The sequence below is a fragment of the Aptenodytes patagonicus genome, chromosome 2, assembly GCF_965638725.1.
Source record: "Aptenodytes patagonicus chromosome 2, bAptPat1.pri.cur, whole genome shotgun sequence".
NCBI lineage: Eukaryota > Metazoa > Chordata > Aves > Sphenisciformes > Spheniscidae > Aptenodytes > Aptenodytes patagonicus.
In genome coordinates this window covers 95,523,681-95,542,282 of record NC_134950.1, presented here as the reverse complement: position 1 = coordinate 95,542,282, position 18,602 = coordinate 95,523,681, and positions in this window count along the sequence as shown.

Below are 18,602 nucleotides of genomic sequence, written 5' to 3'. Positions count from 1 at the left end.
TTCTCTAAATAAATAATAGTCTCTGGAAGGTTTCTACTCACTGTTTGTATCCCTGCAGGTACAGTAAGAGTACAAGACGAACTCATTTTGATATTTAGATTACTTTTTTTCTCCTGCACAGAGACTTCTTGAGACTTCCCCTCTCTTCACCAAGTTCTTCCAGGTGAGTTCAAGAATCTGCAGCACAAGCATCTCTTGATAGTAGTCCCACAAGAGGCTGTTGCATGTTGCTCTCTTACTTATCGTTGCTGGCCCATCGTTGCGATAGGGTATGTGGTGAATCCAAATTTTTTATTCTTTTGAAATACCTTCTTTTCCATAGGACACTGGTTTAGGGCTTAATTAGCTGTAAAATTTAGCTGGCTTACAGACTGCCAAGACTCAAGGCTCTCAGTAGTGGTTTGTCAGAGGAAGTTGATGTAAGTGGCAGATGATGATTCTCGGGGAAAAAAAAAAATTTAAAACTTACAGTGTAAGGGGGGAAAAAAGCCCCATTTAAATTCCCACAGATAACGCACTGAATTTCTGGTTTGACACCACCTCTGCTAAGAGGGTAATTCTGGCATTCGAACAACAACAACAAAAAAAAAACCAAAACAAAAAAACCCAAAAAACCAAACCCACCAACCTGAAAGTATAATCAGTCATGCCTAAGTAGCCAGATCTCATGGCCACTTTAGTCGTTGCTGAAGGCTGAACTATGTTCTTGGAGTGGGACTCCTTCATCATGAAGGCAGTTAGATGCTCAGGCACAGTGGGGTTTGGGTCTTTTCTTTTTGCCCTCTCCTCCCTCTCCCAGCACTTGTTAGCTTATAGTCTGCTGGGAGTGTGTGAATGTTTCCTAAGGGATCCCAGGGATTCAACTAAATAATATCCTGCACTAGAATAAAGTTAATGTGTCTGTAGATAGCTTTGTATGTGCTAGATGTGCCTTGTTCATAATATATTTCAGTTCATCTTCAGTGTAAGTGGGATGGCTGTGACTTTATTAAGTGTGTTTCAGTTCTTTTCCTCTTTCCATGAAAAGACTTTAAATTCAATGCAGCCTGCTATGTGAAGCTTGAATTAGTGTAATTACCTCCTTTCTCCTATCTGTTATCCATAGCAATGTCTTAGATACATGTGCTGTAGCATTGATGAGACAGAAAACATGTTTAAAATATAATCCCTTGTGAATTAGGAAAATCTCTTAAGTTTTAGAGGAGGCTTCCCCCTACCCCCAAAGGAAAACAGCAAGTTTCCAAATGAAAAATGCACTGCTGCTTTGTCTCCCTTTTGACCACTTAGCACCTCTCAAGGGCAATTTTTATCCAAATCACATGTAAAAATTGTGCTGCAACCATGGTGCCATACTACTGTTCCCAACTATCTTGTTTCATGCAATGTTATATGTAACTGTCATGAGTTCTAGAAAATGGCAGTTCTGATTTGATTCACGTAGTCCTGTCCCACCCATGCAGTAAACTGAGGGAACTAGAGGGCAAACCCGCATGTCCTTAGATGTGCTCATAACCTGATAAGGAGTTTGGGCTTTGCCAGCGAATTGAGAGTCCTTCCACCTCCTCAAGAAGATTGTACTGGCGGAAGGAAAATGGTGATGGTCTCTAGAAAATATTAGACAGCATGAGGAGGATGATCTTGCGCTGTACAGTGTTTCTGTAGAAACTGCTGGAGACACAAAGCATGCGACAAGAAACAGCTATTTTCACACTTCATTCTTCAGCAGAGCTTTAAATGTGGCTCTCGTTTTCCATGTGCCCCAGCTCCTGTGTCTTCAACTATTCCACTGCTACGTATAGCTGCTGTCCAGTATTACTCTTCTGCCCTCACCCAGGGAACAAATTCTTTTTCATACATGTTTGAATGTGTGCTTTGCTCTAGTGAATTATGCAAACTGCAGTTTACCAAAAGTGAGTAGCTTGTGCGTAGCAAGATGACTTCCTGTAGTTTCCATGTAGTTTCTAGGGTAATTACTGGGAGTCAGCATCTGATGAAGTGTGAGCAGGAGGTGCCTTTTTGCCATTGAACTACTGCATAGCTCAGTCCTTGTAGGAGACTCAATTCTGCTCGTGTGAGCCAAACACATCTGCAGTAAACTGGGAGTAAAATTCATTTGCAAGCAGTCTCAAAAAATGGAATTTTTCAGCCAGACCTGCACCCAGTTTCCATTTTAGTTGAGGCAATTATGAATGTGCAGGTTTGTACCCTTCATTATTCATTGAACTATGACTAGAGAGATCAGAACCAAGACATCCCAGCTACTTTTAAGTTGTTTGCTCGCTTGGTCATCTATTCACACAGGCATTAGCAAAGCACAGCTTTAGATCTGGGCAGATGCATTTACAAATGGGCCCTTTGAAACTCTGAGTTCTGATTCCCCTTCTTCCCTTCTTTCTCTGAAAGCAAGTGAGCTTCTACTTAATTTGTCAGATACAGGGCATGGTTTCTTGAATCTCTTCCCTTCCTCCCCTCCTTTTCCCTTTTTTTTTTTTTTTTTTTTTTTTTTTAAATAACTGGTATTTATCCCAGAGCTCTTGAGTCAGGATAAGTGAGTGCCAATGTGTGGCTTGCAAACAATTTATTTCCTGTAAATGTGTATTAATAAAAAAAGCTTATGTTATAAGGTTGCTGATTTAATTGATTGTGGTAACAAATACAATTCTGCTGTTTGTGCATCTGTCCTGTTACGGTGGTGGTGGTTGGTTGCCAAGCCTGCCATGACTTCTGTGGGTGTTGTCATCTTCTGTGGCAGTCTGGCTCCTGTACAGCACTGGATGTTTTGGAAAAGTAACACTGATCCATGACAGTGTTGAACCTGACACTTGAAAAACTAAAAAGGGATATTTAACTTTTATTTGTATGCCAAAAAGCAATGTCATTGGTGGACCAGCATCCTATGCAGGTTACTGATTACAAACAGCGTTTTGCTTGATTCTCTCTATTCCTTGCTTTTTAAGGCAAGGTGGGACTTTGCTGAAAGCTTGCAAGTAAGGGCAAACTCTGCCCCGTGTTTAGAGAAGGTAGGTGTTGAAGATGTCAGAATTACGGCTGTGTTTATGCATGCTCGCTGCGTATTTTCCCAAGGATTGCATTTTGGAAGTCTTTGCAAGTAAGTCTGCAGCATGTGACTTTCCCAGCAAAACTACTTACGTAATCCCTCAATGTCTCAAAAGAAGAAGAAAAGAAAAGAACCCCCCCACCACCACCAAACAAGCAAACAAACAAACCCCAAACCAAAAACTGAGCGCTAGGCAAGCTTTGGTCAAATCCTCAGATTTTAGACATGAGACTCTTCTGTTCTTAGGTAGCTTATTTACTTGATAATGTCTGGTTTGCAGTGAGGTTCTTATGAGACCTGATAAAGATCTCCGTTCCTCTGGAAGGTAGGGTATGTCACGCAACAGCTTGCGTCCTCTGAGTAAAGCTTCATTTTTGCAGAAGTCTGCAGCCTGGGCCCGTTTACAAGGTGCGGAAGGTGCCTCTGCTGCCCACAAGTGAACTGGTTGGGCTTTTACTGGCTACTGCTACCATTTACCCCGGGGGAAAAAAAGACTTTTCTGTTTGAGAATGCTGAAAACCATTTGCGTTTTGCAAACCTTGGAGGCTGTGCAAGTATGTCTCTATCGTTTCTCAGCTGGGTAAGGCTGTATGACTCTAAAGTTAACCATCAGTACTAAGTTTGCGGGAGGAATGGGAAAAGGTTTGTCACAATACAAAACCCACCAGGGTGTTTTGTAGTAATGTACTAATTCACTGCAAGCGCACTCTGGACTTTGCTGTCGCTGGAAGGGTCTTAAATACTCCCTCTCTTCCTTAACCATATTTTCTTTTCAAGGGACTGAGGTGGGGCTTGTGACATGTTTAGAGTTGTCCTTCATTTCCCCGGGGTGGTCATCTTGCATCAAGTTGATTGCACTGGAGGAAATGTTTGTCTTGTGAGATCTCACATATTTCTCGCTGGGCCTTTCTCCCTTAGAATTATACATCCCTGATATGCACGTGAATTTCCAAAATGGCATAGAAGGGGTTGCAAGAGCACTTGCGATGCAGTAAGACGGGCTAGGAAGTTCAAGAGTCCCTTCTGACGCAAGTGTCTTGTGGTTTTTGGCTTATCAAGAAGGCATATTGAGTCAGACACCTTTGTCCAATCCGTAAAATGCTGGACTGAGAAGCATTTGGGCTGCTGTTCCCGAATCTCCTACAACTTGCTGTGTGACTAGGCAAGTTGCTTCAGTTCTGGTTTGCTTCATTTTCCCAATGAAACAGGGAAGAAGTGTTACGACTTTCCCTGCTACAGCTCTGCGAAGCCCCCGATGCAAAGCACTGCAAACACTGTGAGTGTTGGTTGTGTAGTGTTAAATGAGGTATCAGCTCCCCGAGGGGTGTTAAAATACCTTTGCAACAAGAGAGATTCTGAAGCAGGGCAAGGAGCTGTGGTGGCTTCTTGCTTATTCTCAACACCTCAGTCCCACCTGCATAGGAAGTGCTGGGCTGCACAGGATGGTGCTTGGGTGTTGATGGGAATAGGGAAAAAATCAAGGTCTGATTCCCCAGGTACCGGTTGCTGTATTTCAACGTGAATTATATAAAATGCAGATGTCGTCATTTCTATGTGGAAAAAGACGGAGTGAAGTGGAAGAGGTCCAGGGCAATTCTGGTTGTGACTGCCCTAGACAAAATTCATCCCACACGTGCATCTGTTGAACATAAAATCTCAGGTAAAAATTAAATGGTAGGGATACGTAACATGCCTGTGATGTCAAGAATGATGTGGGGGCAAGTGGAGGAGGAATAGCATACGGAAAAAATTAAAGCATTGGAATACCTAAAGGTAACGTGGTAAGGGCTAGTGATAGATGTGCTGAGATACGTTCCATGCACTCCAGGAAAAAGTCTGCGGGTGAAAAAAATAATGAAAGGGAATCTCTGCTGTTTCCTATACTTTAGATATATGGTCATGACGATAGAAAAAGTGATGTCCCGATTTTCCCCTAGGCTTGTTCTGGAAAGAAAGTGCATATGGAGAATTCATCTAATAAAACCTGTTCTGGCAGATGAGAACTGGAGGAGGAACAAGATTAGCGCCTCCTTGGCCAAGCTGCTGCTACTTTTGGACTCTTTCATGGAAGACATGAATTTGATTCATTTCCAAAGATGGCTTGGAAACTCCAGGCAGCAGAGGAAGGGACTCCCCCTTGACTTAGCTGTTTTTCTCTGAATGCATTGCACTTGTGTGAAATGCAGTCAGCACCGCTTCTCAGGTCATTTCTGAGGGAAGGTTAGTGCGTTCAGACCCTCCGTTCCTCAGTTTGAGTGATTTGGGAGCCTCGGTGCCTTGAAACACATTGAACTTCAAGCAGGGTTGGGGAACTTGCAGCACCTGCTGTGGCCACCTCAGTTAAGAAAGGAAAACTCCCTGTGATTTCGAACGAGAGTAGATCCAAACTGCGTATCGGAGAAGCCTCTGTCTTTCTACCGGTGGCCAAGGTCTCCTAGATCATCTCTCTCTGGTTGCCTCCAGGACTAAGCTGGGTGATGAGGACTGGTTTAGTCCCTCCAGGCCTCCCTCCCTCCCTTCAGGACGGAATGAAGGTGGTTGCTGAACTCCGTGTTGTTCGTTCATTCAACAAAGTCAAACAGTTTTATCCACTTCTAATTTGAAGCATGTATATTGGGGTGGTTAGAAACTAATAGATGATTTACCTAGCTGAAAATAACCCATCTGAGGAATGGGGCTGCGGAAATAGCCGAGGTAAGAGTAGGGAGAGCATGGTTTGGTGAGTGCTCTGAGAGTAATTTGCCAGCTATGATGGGAAATAATAATGGGGAGGAAGAGACAGTAATCAGTGAATCAATCTGCACGGCTCGTTTAAAAATACCTCCTTTTTTGTGGCTTTGGTTACAAGAATGCGTTGTGGGCCACAGAAGAAAGGCATTAAAAGTTGTTTTAAACAAGCCGTATTCTAATTTCACCTTTCATGAAGTCCCGTGAACCTCTGAGCAAGAGAATTTCCACCCATGTGCGTGTTGGGGGGGAGGGAGGGCAAATGGGCAGTGGATATTTTCAGCAAGCGGTTGCAATTAAAGCAAGCAGGAGCTTCTGTAACTGGTGCTAGATTGCGGTTAAGGAGAACATTTGTTTGAGAAGGGACAGGATGAGACATTAGAAACCCCATCTCAATAGAAGCTACCAAAATGGTGCCTGAAGGAAATCTTTGACAATGAAGTTGCATGTAACGGCCATCTTCTCCTGGGTAAATGGTAATAAATATGGTCGTGTCGCCATCACCTAGAGTAAAACCTGCACAGCGAGGAGGATTGCCTGCCTGTGCATCCCAGCTGGCTCTGTGCTTCGACACACGGCATGCCCCGGCTTCCAGAGGGCTCGTGAGCTCGGGCACAGCTGGGTCTGAATGCACAGAGCCAGGCCAGGGCTAAGCTGATGACCCTGCCCAGCTCAGGCTGAGCTGAGCACAGACCCACGGCGCGGTTTACCGGCGAACTGGATAAGCCGTACCCCAGGCAACTGATTGTGCATCGGTAATATTGAATATGTTCTGTTTGGGAGAGGATTAGCCTGAAGACCTGGAGGGGAAGCTTTAAACATCGAGTGCAATCCTAAGATAAGCCTTTAGTGCACATTTTCAGAAGTCAACGATGCTTTGGGCAGTTTTGCTTTTTAGCCACCCTTCAAAGGGGGGTGATCAATATTCTTGGTCTGTCGCATGTTGTTGCAGCTTTAGGAAATAAGAGCTTCCCATTTCAGGGATGACTTTTATTAGGCCCCGCAGATGCTAACTCATTCCTGGAGGGAAGTCATAGCAGCCAGAAAAAGGAAGACCTCTATTATGATATACTTTCCCTTCCACTTGTCAACAATAGTTAGGTGTGGGAAGATTTTATGACGATTACAGTGTACAGAAGGGTAATTTATTTATTTAAACAAGACTACTGATGGTGTATAGCCTAATCTTAAGGTTTCAAAAGAACTTGCAGCAAGGTGGCATGTTTAAAATCCTCCTGGCATCTGATAGCTTGGACAATAAACATGACAGTTGTTTGACCTATGCAGATGTCTGCTGTGATCGTCTTTGAAAGTAACACGTAAAATGTAATGGAAAAGAAAAGCTCTCAGTCATCGTATGACTTTGGGTTGTCATCAAATTTCTCTTTTTCCTACAGTCTTCTAGAGCTTTGCACCAATGATTCTCAGTTTCTGTCACTGTTGGTGTGTTGGACAGTCAGAGTGCACACTTGTTCAGACCCTGAAGGTGAACAGTCATAACAGATAACCTGATCTTAATGGGGTTTGTAGTGGCCTGGCTCAGTGAAGGTAAAAGAAAAGCATAATGATGTTGTTAGAATAAAGCCAAGCAAAGGCTTTGATTTTGGTCTGTTGGTTTCCTGCTGCTTTGTCACAAGGGGAAAGCTCTACAAGCAAATAGCGGCACCTGTGGGAGTTGGAAGGAAAATTTGGAGGAACTTTCAGGAACTGCGTAAGTTTTCTGAGAAAGATACAGTGAGGTAGAGTTAAGTTTTTGTTCTGGATTTTCCTAGAGGGCAGAAAAGATGGCTAATATTGCATGTAAACAGAAAGATGAAAGGAAAAGGACTCTTCTTCAAGAATTACGTTGACGTTGTATCTCAATACACCAAAAAAACCCGATAATGAAAACACGATGACTAACCAAACTGATGGTTTTAGTCCAGAGTGTATAGACAAACTGGCTGCTGGTGAACAGTACTTGGCAGTGCAATGGTTACAGCACCGTTGTAGGACTTCTAGTGAGGAGTGGGAATACGAGGAGAGAGCGTGAATGCACTGGTAGAGAAGATTTAGGACTTGCAGACTTAGACTACGTGAGCCCATGCTGACATCTGATGTTCTCCTGAACAGTGGGAAGCTAGCCCCAGCTTTCCACTCTTTGTACTGATATTTTGTGCTTTAAAGTCCTGTCTTCATGGAGGGGTGAAAGGAAGCCAAAAATGCAGCTGGAAGATGATGTTGCAGGTGGACAACCTCTGCTCCCTTAAGCTCTGAGGAGCTTGATTAAAGTGTGCATTAAGTTGAATAATTTTTCTGGGTTCTGCAGGTATAATGTGGTTCCTTTTTTTGTGCTGTTTAGTAGCACCAACAGTTATTCTCATCCCAAGGCACTGGAGGCACTTGTTGTCGATCCCGTGCACCCTAGCTGCTTCATGCATTCATAAACCGAAGACGGGGGTGACTCTCTGCTTCTTCTGTGCCACTCTGTATCACTTCTCCACGCTGGAGCAACCCTGTTCTGCCTTATGGACCTTCCTTGAATGGTCTCCGTGCTCTGGAAACATGAGTTAATATTTTAAAGTGTAAATTTATAGATTGGGAGCTCCCAAAAAGATCCTTTCAACCTCTGGTGAGCGTCAAAATTATGGGAACTTGGTTCAAGGGGACCTTTGAGGGAAGAGGAAAGAATTGGTCTCAAGCAGAGCTGGAACAGCCCTTGTAATATGGGTTCCCAAATGAGCCTCGGGCAGCAGTAATGATGTTCTTGAGTTCCCTGTCCCAGTCAGACATTTCTTTTCTTTCCTAATGAGGACAGCTTGTACTGCTGCTTCTCTAACAATATGGTATGATTCTCATTTGCCTTACAAAAATTAAGCACCAGTCCTTGGAGCTCTCCTAGTCCTTAGTAGAGAGGAATTTATCTGACTGTCCGATGTGGAAACGCACACCTATCCCAAACATAGGATTACTGGAGTATCTAGACACTGCTCTCTCTAACATATTGAGATACATTACACGTTAAATGGATATTGGTCTAGGTTTCACACTGGAGTTTCGGTGGATAGGGAACAACATCACTGGAACTGTGTCCTGGGACTGCTGTTAGTAATATGGTGCTGCCAGGGCTGTGGAGGCTTGGAAGTAACTATGCCAGTAAAGTCCTCACGCGAGAGATGCCTCAGAAGCCCCGATACGTGTGCCATTTTGTGCGGAGCATTTACCATTACTCACGAAGCACTGTGCCAGCAGGGAATTTTGTCCACATCCCTTTAAATGCTGCTGCCTGCCTGTTTCAAAAAGTCTTTTAAAAAGTCACTGCCTTGCAGCTGGGGAGGGAAACCTCATAATTCACAGCTGCTGGGGCGGTATAGCAGCAGGCAGCCCATTGCATCGGCAGGATGGGGACTGCCTGTCTCTCTGCAACAGCCAGCTGCTGGCCGGGACACTTTGCCCCCGGTGAAGCCAGTGAGGAAACTCCTCCCGAGCTCAGTGACAGCGGGATCTGGCTTTCCGTGCTTTGAGTAGCAGTTTGTTAAGGCCACCAAGTGGCCACTTCTTTCTTCTCCCCCCCGCCCCTTCTCAAGGCAGGCAGCTGCAGCACCAGCGTGGTGGAAAGGCTAACGTAGTACCAAAGAGACGTAACAGGATTTTGCCTCACATAAGGTGAAACTGCATTGCTTCTCTACTTCTCATACTATTGCACTATCACAAATAAATTCACCCATCTGCAAGGACAAAATGTCTGTGAAAGAAAAGGGTTAGAGAAGCTTTAGAACACCTAGCAGGTTTGATAATAAGCTCTTTACAGCAACCGTTGGCAGTGATTTGTATGCTTCTCAAGCAATAAGAGCCGGGGAGCACTGCAAGGAGATTTTGGAGGCCTTTGTAAGTCTGGTAGGTCTGAATATCCAGAGGTGATAATAAGGAGGGATGAACTGTCCCACGGTGGACCTCAGGTGCTGCAGGAAAACCAGGGGCAAGTTACCCATGCCAGCCTCTTGCTCTGACCAGTAGCCCATGGTGCCTTCCCGCTCAGTCACAGCCAGAACTGCATTTGCTACAAACAAGCTCAACAGACAGGATTTTTAACAGGCACTGTATTTGTTGACCCAGTTCACAGCAGAAAGAAAAAAAAAAAAATTATGTAACAAAATGAGCAATGCTAAGTGGGTGAGGGAAATTCTTGGTGTTTTCTAGCACGCAGCACCTTTGGTAGAAGTGTGCATGGCCAAGCTTGCATCATTGACAATGTGAAAAACTTTATTTTGCTTCAAAAGGGAAGCATTCGCCCATGCTAGTAAGTCACCCTTCAGAGTATCCTTCCTGTTCATGCTAACCAAGGGTAGCCATGCATGCAGAGACCTCTTTTTTTTTTTTTTTTTCACCATTAGAAAAGAGCAACCTGGTACAAAAGTTAATGCAATAGGCCATCCAGGCTGCATCAGCTGTCAACAGTCGCTGCAGCTGTTAACTCCTCAGAAGGTAGTGTGGGCCAGCATCAACTGTCAGGTGAAATTCAGAGAATATTCAGAATTTTCCTGAGATAAAGTGAAACAAAACGAGGTGGACAATGCGTTTTAAAAGGGGAGTTTTTCCCATGTCACTAAAAGGAAAGCAGCACCCCACTGCCACCGAAAATTTCCCTCCCTCCCTTTGCAAATCTCCCCTTGGTGGTCAGTGCTTTCCTTCAGCCACTGTGAAGCAAGTTAGTATAAAACCAAACACTGCCCATAGGAAACCCTCTGGATGTGCGTACACGCTCTCGCTTGTGCAGGGCATTTCCAGTTCTCCCTGCCAGCACCTATGCAGACTAGCACCTGGTGTAAGATTTTCTTCTACCTAAACTTCACTGGGTCCCAAATGTTATTCTCCTGACAAGACCGTCGCAGATTGCAGCGCTACGATTGCCACGGCCCTTCCTTACGCGGCGATACCAAAAGCTGCTGTGATCTGGAGTGGAGAAAGGTGGGAGGAGATGTAATAACATGTTGTTGCTGTAATTTCACATATTCACTGTTCAGGGAGACGTTTCCAAAAGCAGCCAAATCTCTTTTTCCAAAGTGGCCACAATGTTGTGAAGTTTCCTCTGGACTTCTGACAACATTTCAGCTCTTGTGTATTTTCCCCTCACGTTTTGTAGTTTTATCCTCCATCACCCAGGTGTTTGCTTGCTCTTTGCAGATTATGGTACGCTCTCAGCATCTTTGGAAATAAGGCTTTTATGAGCACTGTGCTGCCAGGCTCTCCAAGGAAGGAGAAGCAACCCTGAGCCTCCCTCCATCAGGCTTTACTGGCCGTAGGGGAGAGGCGCGCCTCGTACCCAACTGAGGAGCGATGCAGCCATCGCTCTCCCTCCGGTCCCCGGCAGTAGCCTGCTGTTTGCAGAGCACCTGCGCCTCCAGCTTTCACCTCTTCCCTGGCCAGTTTACATGTGGCCGGCTCCTGCGCAGGGAGGAGCATGTGACGCAAGGCGAGCCCTGGGGAGCCCCGCTCCAACCTCCTTGTTCCACCTGGCCCCGTGCCCAGGGGATCAAGCATCAGTGAGGAGGAGAAGCCTGGTTAGGCTGCCCCTTCCACCCTGCTCCATGGTATGGAAAACCCATGCCAAAGCTCCTCTAGGCAGAAAGACGCTGACATCCCAGAAGGGATAGACTACTTCGAGCAATTTATTAAAACTTTGTAGTGTCAGGCACTTTCCACGCTCCCATTCCCTCTCATTTATAGAGGCACCTGGCAAGGAGGACTGTTAACACAAATGACCCAATCATCACAGGACTGTAGAAGGACGATTTCCCTCCTGCAAGAGCTTGCCCCAAAGCCCCTGCCTAGGGCAGCTGGCCTGTTGAGCGGCTTGTGCTGCCCCATGATCCGAGTGCTGGAGCTGAAACCGCTGAGGATCCAGCGGTTCATCCGGCGCCGTGCTGTAAAGTGATGTTCGATTGCATGTGGTGTTGCAGCTAATGAAGGTGTTTCATGTTTTTGAAAACTTTCGGAAAGCATTCATTGATTTATGTATGTGCTAGACTGATCATTGATAGCAGGAGAAATTCTGACTGGATGTACTCGCTATCCCCCATTCTCGCCCTCCACCAAAATCCTTGTTTACAAAGACTTGTTTCTTTTTAAATCATTCTTCTGCACATCTAATAGGGCTGACCCGCTTCTTTTCAAAGTGAAATACCACTGTACATTCATTTAGGGCTCGCATTCACTCCCTCTAGCATACAGCCAAACTTGCCTTGTGCCGCTGTGAACGATGAGTCAGGTCTCTCCTCAACAGAGAAACACAGGCAGGTTGTGTTCCTGCCTAAGGAAGAGCAATTAGTAAGTGGATTTTTTTTCTTTAAATAATTTAGATTATAGCCCTCCTTGCTCACTAAATATTTTTCCTTTGGGGCTGTGAGTTCCTCTTTTGTCTATCAAAAAGAAGAAGGTAACACAAACTGCTAGACCATCGCTACCACCTCCTTCTCACAACCATCTGCATCTCATCGCCATCTGCTCAGTAAGTCCAGGCTGAGGATTTACCCCTCACTAATCAAGATAGGATGAAACCAAATCATGTTTGAAATTGTACGGGGTATGCTATACCTATGGTCTCTAAAACATCTCCTTCCAAAGGGATGTATGTGCCACCGGTGATTTCCACCCTACAATGGCCACAGACAAGAGGAGAGCCTCCCAGCTTCTTTAAAGCAGGGAAATCTCAGTGGCAGCCGCATCTATGCTTTTTGTGAAACTTCCCAAAGCTCCCTCCCTTCTGAGTCCTTTATCATCTGAATTCCTGCTTTGCATTGCTTTTCACAAAGATGCTCCAATTCAAAAGGACGGAAAACCCAGACAGTTTTATATTTAATGGAGAACTGTGGTAGGTAGCGGGAGCAGAAAGGGTAATGCCTATGCAGTATAGATCTTGTGGATTTTTTTAATGTTCAGTGTTTAGTTTTCAGTGATTTTTCTTGTTGTGTCATCCTAATCCCTTCCCTCTCCAAGTCAATTTCTGATTTAACTGGGTTCCTTGCAGCTCAGTTTCTTTGAAGTGGAACCTCAACCCCAAAATGTATACAAAACCAAGTTGATCTTTTGAACCCAGGAAATGATGTGGGTTTGAACTTAGATACAAATGAACCCAAGCGCAATACTTACATTATACTGGCATGAAAGCCAGCAAAGATTGGTTAAAGCAAAAATACTTAAAGCGGTCACATCGGCAGCCTCCCTTCCCCCAGGCATGGGGCTCTCACAGCGTCCCAGGATGTCCAACACCTGGGGTGTCATCCAGCCACAGACCCCTGACAAGCTCAAAATGTGCCAGGAATCAACCAACGTGCCAGCCAGTGCTCACTGCTCCCTGGAAATTCGCTTCTTCCTTGCTGGAGGAAAGGACTCAAGAGAGTGATCCCGGGGGGTCCTACCCCAGCCCACGCACCCAGCTGGCAGCTCCCCCATCACCGGCTGCATCCTTGTCCCACTCCCGCAACAGCCGGTCCGGTCCTCTCCCTGCGTGTCCGGCAGTTGAGAAATGCGCTCCAAAAAGGGAGTATTTCCGAGGGCCTGAATTCAGCCTTGCCCTTGTTCTTCACTGTAATAAATCATATTTAGATTGGGTACCCCCTCTGGAGCGGTCCCACTTCTCCACCCCAGTGAGATACCATCCCCAGCTTGGTTTAACTTCTTCTGTGATCAAGATGCAATAGGTGGTTTTTGTCAGCGTTAGTCCCGTTTGGGGTGTCTTCGAGTGCAGTGTGTAAACTACGTTTATGGGAAATGCTCTGAGGACACAACACAGCTGAAGAAATTTGGCCAGGTGGGCTAATGGTCTGAAATCTAACCCCCGGTCCACTCCATCTTTTTATTCCAAATAAAGAAGGTTGGTTATGAAAAAGATAAGATTTTAAAAAATATATATAAAGTAAAATAAAAATAATTCCTATAATTTGGATTTACCCCCTCCGCCAGATGAAGGGTAGCATGAATTCCCAGGTGGGAGTGAGACGGACACGTTACTCCAGGGAGCGGGGGACACGTGGCCGCGCTGTGCCCCACATCGCTGGCAAAGGACTGAGGTTTCCTTGCCTCGATACCGGCAGGCCCGGGCAGTCCTTGATAGCTGCCCTGCAGAGACGCAAGTCTCAAATTACTTGAGTTAAGGGAGAGGTTGTTCTCCTGGCCAGCACCAGAACACGAGGCAGAGCTGGCTGATTTGTTTACTGGAGGTTATTAGAAAACAAACTTTTTGCACTTAAAACCAAACAAACCAGAAAGCACAAAAATAAAAGCTGATAAAATATTTTGTCAATGGTAAGTAAATAAAACCAAATACATTTTTAAAGCTTTGAAAAGAGAATTCTAACAGATTTTTCATTTTTTTTCTGTTTTGTCAAATATCAAATACACTAGCTTTTGAGTTTTCATATGAAAACTGAACAATTTTTAAAAAATGTTTTTCTAAAAAAAGTACTCTTCTTTAAAAAGTAGTCAGGAAAAAGATTTGGCTTATTCCTTGATCTGCTTCCATGATAGAGTTTTTTATTTGTTGTAAATTTTAAATTCTTGCAGCATGTTCAGCTTTATGTTTTTATTTTAAGGGCCAGAACGCTCCCCAGACTTCATCAGGACAGGTTATCTCTCCATAGCTTTTGTGTTGGGGGTGATCCTTTAAAAAACCGGGGGTTGGTACTGGTACTTACTGTTATTTAATACAACACGTTTTAAAGAATGGAAATGGTGACTGGTAAAAGTTGAGTTTTTGAAAAAATCGAGTGCTTCCCCTTTCCACAAAACTGGAAGCTTTTGGTTTCTTCAACCAAATGCCAACAAGCGAAGAAACAAGAAAGAGCGAAAGCAGGTGGGGGCAGAGATTTCCTTTCAGCAGCAGGTGAGCGGCCGTGGTCCTTGTGATGCTCATCTCCCCGAGGAGATGGCTCCCTCCCTCGCCTGAACTCATCGGGGAGAGCTGGAAGAGAGGTGAAGGTCATCAACACGTCAGCTGCTCAGACGGTGACAGTGAATAACGAATATGCGATTGCTGCCTGTGAATTAAATGCATTATTTCAAGACAAAGCAAACATATTCTTCGCAAATACATTTATATATCTGTTCAGAAATTTTCAGAAATCCACTTTGTTAAGTGATGGCAACCATACTTGCTTTATTTTTTTATTTGAAAACTACTTACAATTTTTTCTTTTTTCCCCCCACAACTTCTCAATTGTTTTTTCGATGCATAACTGCTGCTTGCTGATCAAAGTGGCTGGACTAGCATAGGTTGAACTGCTTTGGGGAGATGGGGAGGGAGGACGACACCATATTCAGAAATAGAGCTAACGCAGAAAAAGACAGTGGGAAAAGGATGCCACTCTGGGGCAAGCTGCTGCACTTCACATCCAACCTTGGCATGCAAGAAGTCCAATTGCTTGCTCATTCAGCAACAAACTCTCAATATTGTTTTTATTCATAATGTTGATGATTTGACTTGCAACACTACTTAGTCACACGTTTTCATTTCCTCAGCTTGGTGGAATCGTCAGATTCATGCATCCAGCACAAACGTGACTGCAGGGTTTTTTCTTGAAGTTTCAGGAAGCTCCACCTTGTCGTGCTTGGACTGATGACGAGCAGGTGGTGATCCAGAGCTGCCTTGTGGCTTTTCAAGGAGTGCAGAATGAGCTTTAAAAAATACTTTTTAGCAAAATTGGCATTGTTACCAGCACCCTGCAAAACGCAGGCACGGGAGCGTGTGTGCAGGCACACAAAATCCAAGGTTTTTCTCCCTTACAAAATTAATAAAACCTAGAGCACCTCAAGAGTAAAGCCCACTCCTCCCGTTAGTTTTAGACTGGAAATGTTCATGCTTTGTGGTTCCAGACGGCTACAACAAGCAGATCGGACACTGGAGCGGTACCCACCTCCTATCCTTCATACTCGTCTTGGCTCCTCTGGCTTCCCAAAGGAAAATCCCTTCTTTAACATTCGGTTTCCCTGCACTAGCTCAGGGCACTTGGGATTTTCTTCAGATGGCAGTGGTATTTATTGATTACCTCTTGTACCTGCAATAGAAACAAATACATGTTCGCAACCCTCCAGCAGCTTTTGCCTTCAAGGATACGCAATCGTAGAATGGTTATTTCCAAGTCATACAGCTTTTCACACATTTCTGCGTATTGAAGAAAGTAGTCCATGAATTTGAACATGAGTTATTCCTCATTTCAGAAATCTGCTCATAAGACACACTCTGCTTGTATCTCCTTTCCCAGCCAGTGTGGGGAGTGTTGGAAAGCATCGGAAAGCAGGTCACAAATGGGCTGTTCAGCCACGAAAGTGGGGGGGAATAAAAGAGAGCATGGAAATACCTCTGATTTCCAGAAAAAGTAAATTAATGCTTAGAAGTGCCCTTAGATGCAAATATATTGATTACATTATTATCAAAACAGTCTCCAGCATCCAGCAAACGGTGTTGCTCTCGGTGGAGCTCTCACTTCTGGCAGTATAACGTTGATGGTGTGACCTTTCCCTTCAGGTGCCTGATGGGACCCGAGCCCTTGGGGCACGGCTGGCAGGCGTGGATGGGGCAGCAACGCTTACGCCACTGAAGCTTTTCATCCCCCAGTTCCAGCAACACAGCCCTCCAGTGCCTGTTTTATAAAGAAAACACCATCAGCCCCACACTAGCTGCCCAAGCAGCCTGCTGCTCAACCAGAAGGCCCCGAAGAGCGGGAAGTCTGTAAAAATTTTGCTGTTGGTTTGGAGGGATGAAGGTGTCAACCCAGGGTTTCTAGCTCCTGGCCTGGCGACCCAGCACCAGGGAAAGGCTCCTTGCTGTTTGTGTGCCCCGTTGGTTGGACGCGCACACCAACCTTTTCTCTTCAAAGGAAAGCTGCAAGATACCTCCGGTGTTAGGACATGCGGTGGAAAGCTGTTTCAGTCCCAGGCACAGGCTGATGTACAGAGGCACGAAGGCAGCCTAATGAAAGGCGGTTTGAAACATTCTTGGCTACGAAGTGGAGGGGAAGTACGTGAAAAGAAAACAAAATGTACACCGAAGCCAAAATAATCGCAACTGGACCATGCGACTTTTCTGCTTAAAAGTACAGAGACACGGCCACGCTTGCCCGTTTGCTTTATTTCTAACAGTTTAAAATGACTGTGTAATTAGTAATATGGAAGATATATGATAGAGTAATACTGTTTCAGGAGTCACTATTTTAAATGGAGGAACTGCCAATACCCTCCCAAAATGAGAAGGGAGTGCGTATGACTACCAAAAGTTACCACAACAGAGGATGCTTAAAATCACCCATTGCGACTCGTGTTAGTCCGCTTATAGAGCAGGTGCTTTGCTGGAATAAATCGAAGTAATTGAGAATCTGCCCCAAATTTCCACGGTGTCCCTGAATTCCGTCAAATGCCATCCATGGAGGTCTTTCTGCTGTGTAAGTGACTTGTGAACTCAGCCCCATGCCTCAGAGCTGTTGACTGCAGCGTGGGGTTGTGAGGCTTTAATAGTGCCACTTCTTGGGGTCTGAACTGCGCTGCTGCTTTGGGCGGCGGAGGGCATCATCTCACAGGGACTTGCAACCAGGGATTTGCGAGGACTTCTGAGGGAAGAAGGCACCCAGTGGAAATGGGTGCCAACAGCAAGGCGTTGAGCTCTTCAAACACTTCCGTCTCAGGAAAGGGGTTTTGGGGCAGCTAAAGATGTAGACAGGCAGCTGTGGGCTTTTCAAAACCACTTTTAGGGGCTTAATCCACTTCTGCAAATGCATTTGCCGGTGTCATTTGTCAAGGGCTTCAGTACCAGCTTTGCTGGGTTCCTGAAGAGCCCTGGTCAGGGTCTTCACCCAAGACTAGAGTTGGACCGCTGGGGAAGGAGCTCGCTCGCTGCCGTGCTCCTGCTCACCGGTGGGTCTGTGCTGCCTGCGAGCTCAGCTAGCAAGCGCTCTTCGCCCTGTGCTCAGGCTTGCAGGAGAGGCAGGAGAGCCTTTGCACCCAGGGGAGTAAGGGCAACCTTTCTGAAGGAAAGGAGGAGTAAACTCCTGAGTGCAAGAGCGTTTAATATGTGTGCCCTTTGGCTCAGCACTGCACCTTTCCGTAGGGACCCATTTCAGAGAGCCCCTGGCAGCTGGTCTGAGCTGGCGTCTCTCTTTGCTTTTCTGCCTTGGGTGCATTTCCCAGGTGAATCAGCTGGGACTTCAGAGGGGTTTGGTGAAAGCAGAAGCCAGCTTTCTATGCACTGAGGGCTTGCAAGCGACTGTTGAGAAGAAACAGTCACTTTTCCTGGCATGCCTTTAGTCAGTGTGACCTTAAGAGTGTGAAAAACAGGGGGCCCGGTGGTGACTGCCGTGGTTAAACAGCAGCAAGAGCATTTTCACAAGAGGACTTCAATTCGGTCACCAACACAGAAAACTTCCATGAGGGCAGCGGGGCTTTTGGGTAAGGTTTGAAGGGTCAGGCACTCGCGATGGTGTGGAAATCACTAGAAAAAGATGAACAAGCTTGAGGTGCTGTAAGCGTTCAGATCACCAGCAGGACCGGTTAGGGAGGAATCGTCTCTTCGAATATGCAAAAAGCACCCAACGAAAGTTTACCGGCGCACTGCTGCAGCATTTAATGCAGACACCACAGTTGTGTTATTGATCAGATTTTTCTGCTTTACAGGCCAAAATGGTGGTCCTAATTTTTTTTTTTGCCATCTTAAATGGAAATGGCTGACATCCAGAAACCCTGAGTAACGGTCAGCAAAGCTAACGAGATTAGCATGTCTTACTCATGAGAAGACTTCTTTGCAAAGGCCGAGTGTGCATATAGGGGTCTGGCTTTAAGCATCCCTTCTAAA